The sequence below is a fragment of the Nothoprocta perdicaria genome, unplaced genomic scaffold (assembly GCF_003342845.1).
Source record: "Nothoprocta perdicaria isolate Ctin4 unplaced genomic scaffold, notPer1 scaffold_97, whole genome shotgun sequence".
Classification (NCBI taxonomy): Eukaryota; Metazoa; Chordata; class Aves; order Tinamiformes; family Tinamidae; genus Nothoprocta; species Nothoprocta perdicaria.
In genome coordinates, this window is record NW_020456276.1 from 1493198 (window position 1) to 1503378 (window position 10181).

Here is a 10181-nt window from a genome sequence, read left to right on the forward strand (position 1 = left end):
GGTGAGCCCCTCAGCTGCATCCAAGGTAATTATCCAACTTGGAGCCACCTGGAGAGCCCCAAGGCTCCGGGCCTGGATGGGCAGATGAGGCTCACAAGGGAGGATGACTGGATTTCCCATGCTGGGCATGGGCCCTAGGGGCACATCCACCAGTTCCACGGCCACAGGGCACCTTCCTTCACGCGGCAGCACCAAAACACCCAGGCTGGCTGCAAAGCAGCCAAGGGAACAGGGAGCGAATGTCACAAGCCACTTGCTCCTTCCCACAGCAGGAAAACGCCGATCCCGGACACCATCCACTGCGGCACATCCCGGAGCTGCGGAGAGCAAGACAAATGGGCAGCTTCCAGCTTGTGTGGTTAATGCGCCGCGCGGGAACGGCTCCGGCAAAGGCACCACGGTGACAAATCCCAACCTCTCCCGCAATTATGGGCACAACACATCGGAGGTATTTTTGACCCAGCCGCTCCGGCAGGGCCCTCTTTGAAGGCGTAAAAACTGCTCTTTTTTGTTTATTATGCAGCAATCTGATGACACCGAGCACATCAGAGCGCCTAATTGCCTGGAGTATTCCAATGGGTGCTACTTGGTTGATCATAAACTGTCAGAGAAGGAAGATTACTGATAAACCCACTATCTTGCCTCATCATATAAATAATTGGTGGTATTATGAATGCATGAGCCAGCACAATTAGGACCCAAAGGTTGTGCCATATGTCACAGCAAAGCTAATTTCTCCTAGCTTTGCAATGAGGCCTATTACTCAATGTCACAAGCTTATTTAGAGCTGGATTTGGGCTTGATGTAAATCAGTATGAGTATGTTGCAGAGAAGGGAGATGCTCTGATTTATGTCGGGTGACAAAGCAGTCCATAGTGTCCATATGGGTCTGTAATTACCCATATGGACACAGACATGGCCACTCTGCACCAAGCCACTACTGCACCTTTTCCAATTATGATTCTAGATGATAAAGAAGCCTAATGATGTATTATATATGCTCATCCAAATTCCCAGATTAGCAGGACAGTAACATTTTCTAATTGTTACAGGTCCTACATAGACTAACTAATGTCCATTTTGCTCTGCAGGTTGGTTGGAGCCAAATGAGCAAGAAAGATTAAGTTAATAAGTACAACACTTTAACACGGGAAATGTCACATACTGACAGCGGATGCAGCCATGTGAATTTTAAGGCTAAAGGTGGCACTGCAAAACATGAATTTAGTGCATAAAAAATGTGTGGCAAAGCAACAGACTTGAACCCAGACATCCTAAAAGCTTGCCTGGTATTTGGAGCATCTTCTCTCCAGTGCTACAAGTCCTTCATCTTCAGGAGGTGGGAAGGGATAAGCGGGAGAAGGGCAGGGAATAAATCACCCTCCTCCGTACTTGAACGCAAAGCAGGAGCCAGGAAATGCTGTTCTGCTTCCCGCAGCTTTGGAGCCTCCTCAGCAGGAATCCTGGCCGTGACAACCTGTGAAATATGAACATATGTATTTGAGGCAAGTGTGAACCTCAGGATGCTCCGAGATTCCACCAAACGAGTCCCCAGGGAGCCCCAGGGGCCACGCACACGATGCTCCGCTCCCTGCATCCACGGCCTGGAGTGGGACACTTGCCAGACTGTGCAAGGCACAAAATGGGTGTGACCCATTCCTAAGGATTGGTTTTTCCCCTCTCACAGCAACAAGCTTATTAAAATAGCAAGTGCCCCTACTTTGCTGGCAGCTTTTTCCCTCGCTCAGCACTCCGGGTGCTTCCGAGCGGCTTCTCGGATCCCATGCGGAGCCCCACGGAGCCCTGGGCAGCACCGGGTTTCACTGCACGGTGGCAGAGCGCTGAAAGGTGCCAGTCCTGGCCAGTGTCTCATTCTGTGCCTTGGGATTCTCCAGGGCTTCAAGGCTATGCACAGCAGCGGAGCTCTTTTCCAGCATCTCCTGACCCTCTAGCAGGACCAAAGCGCCTATTTTATTCCCAACAGGACAGCAGAGCTAATAAGCGCCAGCAAAGCAAGCATTAATGAGGTGCTATAAATACCCGTGTCCCCTCGGGGGCAACAAGGGGGGCTCAGCTTTCAGCCACGTGCCTTCCAGCCAACCTAAGGCTGGAACCCACACACAAATCCCCTCTGATCCGTTATGGGCTCGCATTATCCACAGCACTAGCTCTTTTAATTTGACATTTTCCTGCAGCTTTTCCAGCCCGATGCAAACCCCGGCCACTGAGAGAGAGAGAATTTACATTTCCAATTCATAGGCAATACAGTCCATTAGGTTTAACAAGTGAATGAACTTCACATGTAACCTACAGCAAGCATCAGCTCCGCGGCGATTCGTTTTAACTGATTACCTCGTTTGCTACATCTAGGAGCCCCTGGCGTGGCCATGGCAACTGGTTTTGCTTAAACGCAGCTGAGCAGGGAAGTTAATTTTAGATTAGGTGAGGAGGAGGCTGGTGCACCGAGGGAAGCTCAGCACTAGCTTCCTCCCTTCCTCCTCTCATGGAATTTGCTCCTCCTGCCCGTTGCTTTGCAGTCAGCGCTGCCCTTGCACCTCTGCTGTGCTCTGGGACCTGCCAGCCTTGAATAACCCCATCCTAGACCAACTGCATGTTCTTCAGTCACCCTCCAGGACCTCTTCAGCCCCACTGGTGGGTTCCTCTCTTCCAGATGGGAGCCAGCCCTCCAAGTTGGAGCTTCTCTGCCGGGATTTGGATAGGGGCAGTGGAGAAAAAAGATGGAGCTGGTTGTCTCATCCCAAAATAGGTATCTAACCCCAGTGGGTTGACGTGCCCTCTCCATTCTAGCACAACATATACCACCAGGATAATTTCCTCTTGGTGCATTATAAAGGTGTCACCCATAACTTAAACAGGCCTTTGAATAGTCACATCCCAGCTCAGTTCCCTCTTTTATGTACATCAATGTGAACATGCCTGTTTTTCCTAGAGAAAAACCTTAAATACGCCAAAGTGACCTTAAACATAATTAGTACTTTGGACTTGCGAGGCATGTTTTGGTTGTGCTCAAGGGGATGTGAAGGAGGCGGTAAGTGGGCATTCCCTAAGCCTGCTCACTGCAAAAGTGCTTCCTCCGGGACAGCGGGTGCAAGACAGATTTCCCAAGCCTCATTCCAGCTCGCCCCCATCCTGCAAAGCTTCCTCGGGGGCTGTGTTAGCAGGGCCTCCTCTTGGGCTTTTCTGCCTCCTCACTCCTGCTTGGGAGATATTTCTGTCCCTGTTCCCACCCACAGCCTTTTCCACCCAGATCTGCAGCACAGACCTCTCCCGGTGCCTTGGGCTGGTGCTCCCATCCCTGCAGCTGCCACCAGAGCGCACCCACCTTCACACGTGTCCCACAGCAGGTCACAGCAGGACAACACTCTCCATGAAGCCCTGGGCCACCCAGGCACTTGCTGCTAACTGAGCATGCAGCAGCACCTGGTCCTCAGCCCAGCTGACTGATAAATGGCAAGTTAAGTGCCCTGATGGGCACACCACCCATCTGCAGGTGGGCAAAGGCATCAAGGGCAGCAGCAAACAGCTCTGCACCGACACAGGGGCATGTGCAATAGCTGTACATGCAACCCCTGCACCTATAGCCATGCGTTAGTGTTTTTGCTATAGATCCATGCACTCTAAGCAAGCCACAACTGCCTATTAATACTCATAGATATGTTCCTATAAAAGCCATGGGGAAATATAAACAAATCCAAATCCAGCAGATCTGCTGGATCTCTGATGTTGACCCTCATGGACCACCCCTCGCCAGCACCCCTTCTGCAGGCTCCTAAACAGTCTGCATTAAATCCCTAGGGATTTTTAGCAGGGGAACCCTATGCAGGGCAGGAGCAGTGGACTCCACATCCCTGGGGACCCTGTCTCCATCCCCATAGCCCAGGATCATCCAGACAGCCCTGAGCCTTATGGTGGGGATATAGCCTGGAGTCTCCTCCCTGCTCCATCTAGGATGTTCTCTTCTCACCCTCTCCCGCATCCAGGGCCCTGAACAAGGCTGAACCAAACCCAGGTTCTCTTGGCTAGCATGAGCTTGGCTGATAAGATTAACACATTAGAGTCATTAATGTCTTCTTGCTTCACATGCAGGTCTCTGTCCATCCAGGCCATGAGTTCAGGAGAGACAAAAACCACCAGCATCTCTCTAGCAATTACTTCCCATGCTAAGAAACAGAGGGAAGAGAGCAGGAAAACATTAACTGCTACAGGCTTTTCCAGGAGACAGTTAAAAAAAAAGTCATGCAGAGAAACCTATTGAGATTGATTAACCAACGTTGTGATTTGTAATTTTGCTTAATGTTATTAAAGAAAAGCATTGGCCATTTGTTCAAGAGAAAGATTGGCAGGGCGCCAGGCTTTTGCATAATGAATTCAGAGGATTAATCCTATTAGTCCTTCTCCCTTCCCCCAGCCCCTGAACTTCTCCAAAGCTGAACAGGAGATGCAAAACCAACCCAGGAGCCAGATATTGGCTGAGCTGCATCTGATAGGGAGACCTTTGTGGCCGCCCTGCCAGGCAGCAGGATGACTCAGAGGAGCAGCAGGTGAGGAGAACAATGCGAGATATTATCAGAGAGGCTGGGAGGCTCTTTCCAAGCCTCCAGCAGCTGAATCCTGCAGAACAATAGAGGAGAGGAGGCGCTTGGAGCAGGCGCAGGCGGTGTTATTAGCGGGTTGCAAAGGGTGCGTGTGAGGGGGCTGCACTGCAGCACGGGGCACAGAGGAGGCATGCCAAGGTGCCACCCTCCACCGCCCACCCACCTGCACACTGCGGGGTTTTAGCCCCTTTGGAGAGTCAGCAGGAGCTGGGTGCTTTCCAGAGAGGTCACCAGAAGGCTGAGGCTTCCAATTGCTAATGCCATGGGAGGTGCTGGGTGAAAGATCCCTCTCTTTCCATCCTCTGCCAACATCTCAGCCCATGAGAGCCCATTTCCATCTTCAGCAGCACCATCTCTGCAAGTACCTCTAAGTGCTCAGATGGGAACAGATCACTCCACCTTCTCACTCCCTCTGCTACCCCCAAACCAGCACACTGAGCCACCACGGACCTGTCAGAAACACTGAATCATCTCAGCTTCCCCTCCCCTATCCTTGAGGACCACGGCAGGGAGAAAATAACTCTTCCACCCCAAGTTTTCTAGTGCTCTAGCTACACAGAAAGCATTGCTAATGCACTTTCCCCAGGAGCCGGGCATGGCATTTGCCAGTTCCCCTTGGTGCGGCGTGTCACCTATAGACAACATCACGCTAGCTTCATGTCATTACATGTGACAAACCTTGGCATTAAGGCCATAAATATTTATATAGGGTGAACTCAGAGACAACAGAGCCAACACCTTGCATTGCAAAGCAATGGGGGCATCGATTATTATGTACAGCTTCATCCGTGAGCCTTGAGCCTCCCACTCAGCGTGTCCCTCTCCATTATTTCCTCCAGGAAAGCAGTGCTGCTCAAGTGTTCTCCCGCATCTCCAGGCGCTACAGAGTTGGTTTTTTGTTCCCTTTGCCATTTTTGAAGCTGGAACTGACTGTACAGCCCCTTCCCTTTCCGCTGAGGACATCCCACACAGTCAGCTCCAACCAAATGACTGCAGAGCTAAAGCAACTGAAGGTACCCATGAGAAGACGCAATGCAACAAAACCCAACTGCACTGATGGATTGCCCACGTGGTACCACCTGGTTGCAACCACCAGGACGGCAATCTGCTCATTGTACACTAAAACGTGTACATCAGCACCTATTTCCAGGAGAATTTGTCAGGTTAAGCCATCTCAGCCCTCAGTGCTGCTGTGCCACCCCAAATCCAGGCAGGTACAGCAGCCTATTCACCATGCAATCCATGCTGGTAGGAGCTGCTGGAAATGCTCCTCCTCAAAAACATACACGCCCTCCTCCGCATGGAGAAGGGCACAGTACCTTTAACTCCCATGAAAAGGAAATTTCCACTCCTTGCCTGACTGCAGGTGCAGGCAAGAGCATCACCACCGCACATCCAGTCCTTGGTCTCCTGCAGAAGCTGCAAGACAAGAGAGAACCGGGCAAAAACAAAGGCTTATGGTTGCATCCATGTGTCCTAAGACCACAGATGCCTCACTGGGAAACAAGCTTTTCCACAGCCAGCACCACACTCAAGAAAGAATGACTCCCTCATCAAAACTGGGTCCACCCAGAGCATCACTGCAGGTCTGCAAGGAACAGCAGCACAAAACAAAAGCAGACCCTCTAACTTAATTTTGGTTTATTTTTCATTTGTTTCTCCACAACAGCTTTTACACAGGTGCTCAGTGACTTTTCTTTCCAATATTTTAACTTTGATGAAAGCCCTCAGCTGCCAAGTACCTCCTTGTGCAAGTTCTTTGATGGACACTCAGACTTGGTGTTCTTTTCCATTAATAGGTTGTTAATGATTTTCTTGGCACAGGGGCTTGAAGGAACAGCCAAATCCAAAGCATCATTTGCAGAATATTTCCAGAAAGCACACTCAGAAAGCCATATTGTGACCATTCCAGCCCAAATCCAAATATCCTCCAACAGGCAACACAACCACAGTGTGAATTAGCTGATTCAAGGCTCATCCAAGCAGTTTATGCTGAAGTACAGTCTGCTGCTTGTGCATTAGCCACAGTATGTGAAGCTGCTGCAGAAGCAATTCCACCACTGATGTTAAGGGGAAGATCGGCCTAGAAAGCTTGTAAGTAGCTTACAAGCAAATTTCAAGCTAAGGTTTGTCCAGAAAATTATTTTTGGCAATGTATTTTCTCAGTTCTAGCTTTAACTGAACAAATCCCCAATTTCAGAGTCCTAGGAAAGCCCTGCTGCTATCAAGCCTGTGCTCCAGCATAACAAGCTATGAAATTCCTACATCTCACCTTTATGGACCATGATAGGACTGGAACATCTTGCTGGGCTTCCCACATGCAGAAACAAGGAGCTGGGAAGGGGGAGAACATCTGGGTACCAGGACAGGCTCCATCCATGCTCATGCAAAGCCCCCAGATAGGGACTTGTCTCTGGCAAAGTCACTTTACAGCAAGTACCACTTGGTGGGATAGCAACACATTAAACCTCATAATCTCCTAGTTGACCACAACATTAAATTAGCATCTCATTAAGCAGGCACTAAGGAATCAATCAGCAGGAAGAAGCCACTGGTGGTCACATACCTGCTACCAAGGATCATAGACATGTAATCTCACAGGAGCCCTGGAGAAAGAGCCCAGATGCGTGAGACACATCCATAGTGGCCAAGCCTACAACATAAGGCATGGACAGAGACCACCAAGATCCCCAGCACACAGAACCAGCCCTATTCCTTACATAGCCCCACCACCTGGCCAAGGAGCCTTGGCCCAAGCTTAAATAGTGCCAGGAGGCAATGGGCAGGATGGGTGTGGAGGCCCCAGGTGGGGCCACTCAGGGCCATGAAGGCTATTTAGAGCCCCAGTCCCTCCCACCTGGGGTTGAGTTTTGTGGTTTTGGTGAGTAGACTGTTTCTTGTGTCTTTTCTGATTAGGACTCCAGAACTTTCTAGCTTGGTAGGTACTGTAGAGCTGGCTCCATACTGGAGCTAGTGTCTGTGTATGAACCTGGAGATGAGGAGATGTCATGGGCTGTGTATAGGACATAGGGCCTCTTGAGCAGCAGTGCAAGCAGGTAGGTGATGTGGCTGCAACAACAGTGGTGAGGGCCAGGGCCTGCTGCTGGGAAGGCTCTTCCTAGTGTCCATCCTTTCTCCACCATGGGAGCTCTTTGTTAGCTGAGCCCCTTTCCTGGTTGGCCCATGTCCTCACTATGCAGGTTGGGGTTACAGCGCAAGTGCTCCCAAATTATTATGGGAGAGACAGGAATGTGTGAGCCCATGAAGTGCTTATTGACAGCTCTTCTTGCTGCTGAGATGCTCCTCACTCCTGTGTGTGTTGGGTTAAGGAGATGCAGCATGTGGCATAGGGCCCTGAAAGGCTGCTGAGGGTTTAGCTTGGCCCTGCATATATCTAGGGGACATCTGCCAGCCTGATCTAGAAGTGCAATCTGTGGAGATGCTGCAGGAGATAGCAATCCCTCCAAGAAGGACAGCAGAGGCTCAATGTGAGCTTTCATTGAGCTCCTGCAGCAGAAATGTGCCCTGGATGGCTCCCTAGCACCACACGTTTGGCTGGAAGCCCCGTCACATCCATTTCCAGGCAGCTGCAGGATGCCTGGGCACGCGGCACACATTCCTGCTCCTGTTCACATTCCTGGCATGCCCAGCTGGGGCTGCCGTGGCACCCAAGGCACGGGATAACTGCAGCCCGGGGCAGGGTGCAGCTGACACGCGGTGCCGACCATCCCTGGGGCCTCTGCATGCCGAGGAAACATCCTAGAAAATTGCTCCTGTCTTGTTTCCTCAAAATGTTTTGTAATGAGGCTTGCAAGCCATAAAATTTTCAATACTACGCTGATTTTGCCCTCTCATTTCGAGCAGTGTGTCTCTCAGAATTAGCTGCCTGAATACCTAAAGAGAGTCTCCAGTGTGGGAGGGTTTGGGATGCGTGATAGGGTGTTCTCCGAGCGCCTGGGCTCTGCCGGCTGCTGCACAAAGACGATGCCCAGGGCTCCTTTTTGGCTCAGCGGGGTGATGTAGGAGCACGCGTCAACCTCTGCAGCCTCCCCCAGCAACTCGGGGAGGAAAGGGGGACCCGGCGCTCCAGCTCTGGAGCTCTGAGGCCTCGGGGTTTGCTTTCCAGGGCAATTTGTGGTGCTCCTCTCAAAGCCACCGGCAAAATTTGCAAGGACAAGCGTGTCTGACAAGCGTGTCTGCCCGCAGCACCGGGATGCCCCGGCGGCCGTGCTGGCTCTCCATGCATGCACTGAGCGAGGTGCAGCGCGTCGGTGCATCCTCGTCATAAATTTGCCATGGTTTTAATGGCACGAACCTGCCCGCCCTCCCGCTCAGAGCGGGAAGGAGCCCTCGCCACGACACATGCGGATCACGGAGCATCCATCGCCGGCGCGTGGACCGGAGCCGGGACCGCGGGCGAGCGCGTTAAGCGAAGAACATCATGTCTTATGCCTGCCCGAAGGCTATTTACACAGTTCCAATTGATTTGTTGTAACCTGTAATTATTTCAGTTGATTTTGTTCATGCTCTGGTTCTCTTCCATCTCAGGAAGACAGGCTGTGTTTCTCACGGCTAAAGCGATGCCGAGCACAGGGGGTCGGCACAGCAGCAGGCTCTAATGTGACGGTGACTTGATGGGTCTCCAGTCACCTTCTGGGCAGCGGCTGCTCCCTCCAGAAACGCGCCCTTGCGAGCCAGCCAGATTCCTGCCTCCTGTTTCTCTCACATCTATTTTTATCCTGCTGATTTTCTTTAATTTATTCCCCCCTTCTTGCCAACCTTTCCACGGGGCATCGTTGCACAGTAAGTCAGGGCTTCCTGCCAGCAGTGGAAGAGAGATCTGGGGATGTCAGTATGGAGCAGAGCCAGCCCTGTGCCCCTCAGCACAGGCTGTGCCTGTGTCCCCATGAGCAGCATCCCACATTTTGTCACCATAAATTCCTCCGTGCTTGCTCTGTTGCTGGAACTGCTCAATCCAAACAGGAAAACCCTGGACAGGGCTGATGCTTGGGGGCTGCTAAGCACCAGGTTTCGTCCTCCTCTGCTCCGTTTTGTGGATCACCTTCCTCCCTTGCTGCCTTTTGCTCCTCAGTTTCCTGGGAATGCTCCGCTGGTATTGCAGAGGAAAGGAATTATTATGCGGAAAAGAAGTAGGAGAGATGCTATAAATGTAAAGAGCAAGAGCAATCCTTAATCATCCTCATCATTAGTTAATTGCTGTAGCCTGAGTCCATTCCAAGGAGAACAGAGTTTTAAATATAGATGTAGAAACAGAATCTATTTTTATAGGTTTGTGCTCTCCTTCAAACGGATCGAGTGTTGCTAGTCCTGAGGATGTCAACACCAAGGACCTTTCCCAACAGTGTTGGTCTCCCTAAGCATCCACTTGGGCTCCTGCCTGGGACATCTGGGAATCTTTTTAGATGGGGTGACACCTGATAAATTCTTCAGTTGCTCTTCTTACATTTTGGATGTGTTTTTTTGGAAAACCTGTGAAATACTTGGTTCTGACAGTATCTTCTCCAGAATTGCACCAGGAGAACAGCAGTAAATCTGAGTTTTTAA

At 50.9% G+C, this 10181-nt stretch overlaps 1 long non-coding RNA gene across 2 annotated transcripts; it reads right to left on the minus strand.

Annotated features, from left to right (window-relative positions):
- Positions 1-1366: 1366 nt before the first annotated feature.
- On the minus strand, positions 1367-7333 carry LOC112959224. 2 transcript variants are annotated; one of them, XR_003251586.1, is made up of 4 exons: positions 7183-7333; positions 6889-6950; positions 5936-6035; positions 1367-1477 (listed from the first exon to the last, which is right to left on the minus strand). It is a non-coding gene; the product is annotated as an uncharacterized LOC112959224 (long non-coding RNA). The 2 variants fall into 2 exon arrangements; XR_003251585.1 differs by having other exon boundaries at positions 6889-7095.
- Between the last annotated feature and the right edge of the window lie 2848 nt (positions 7334-10181).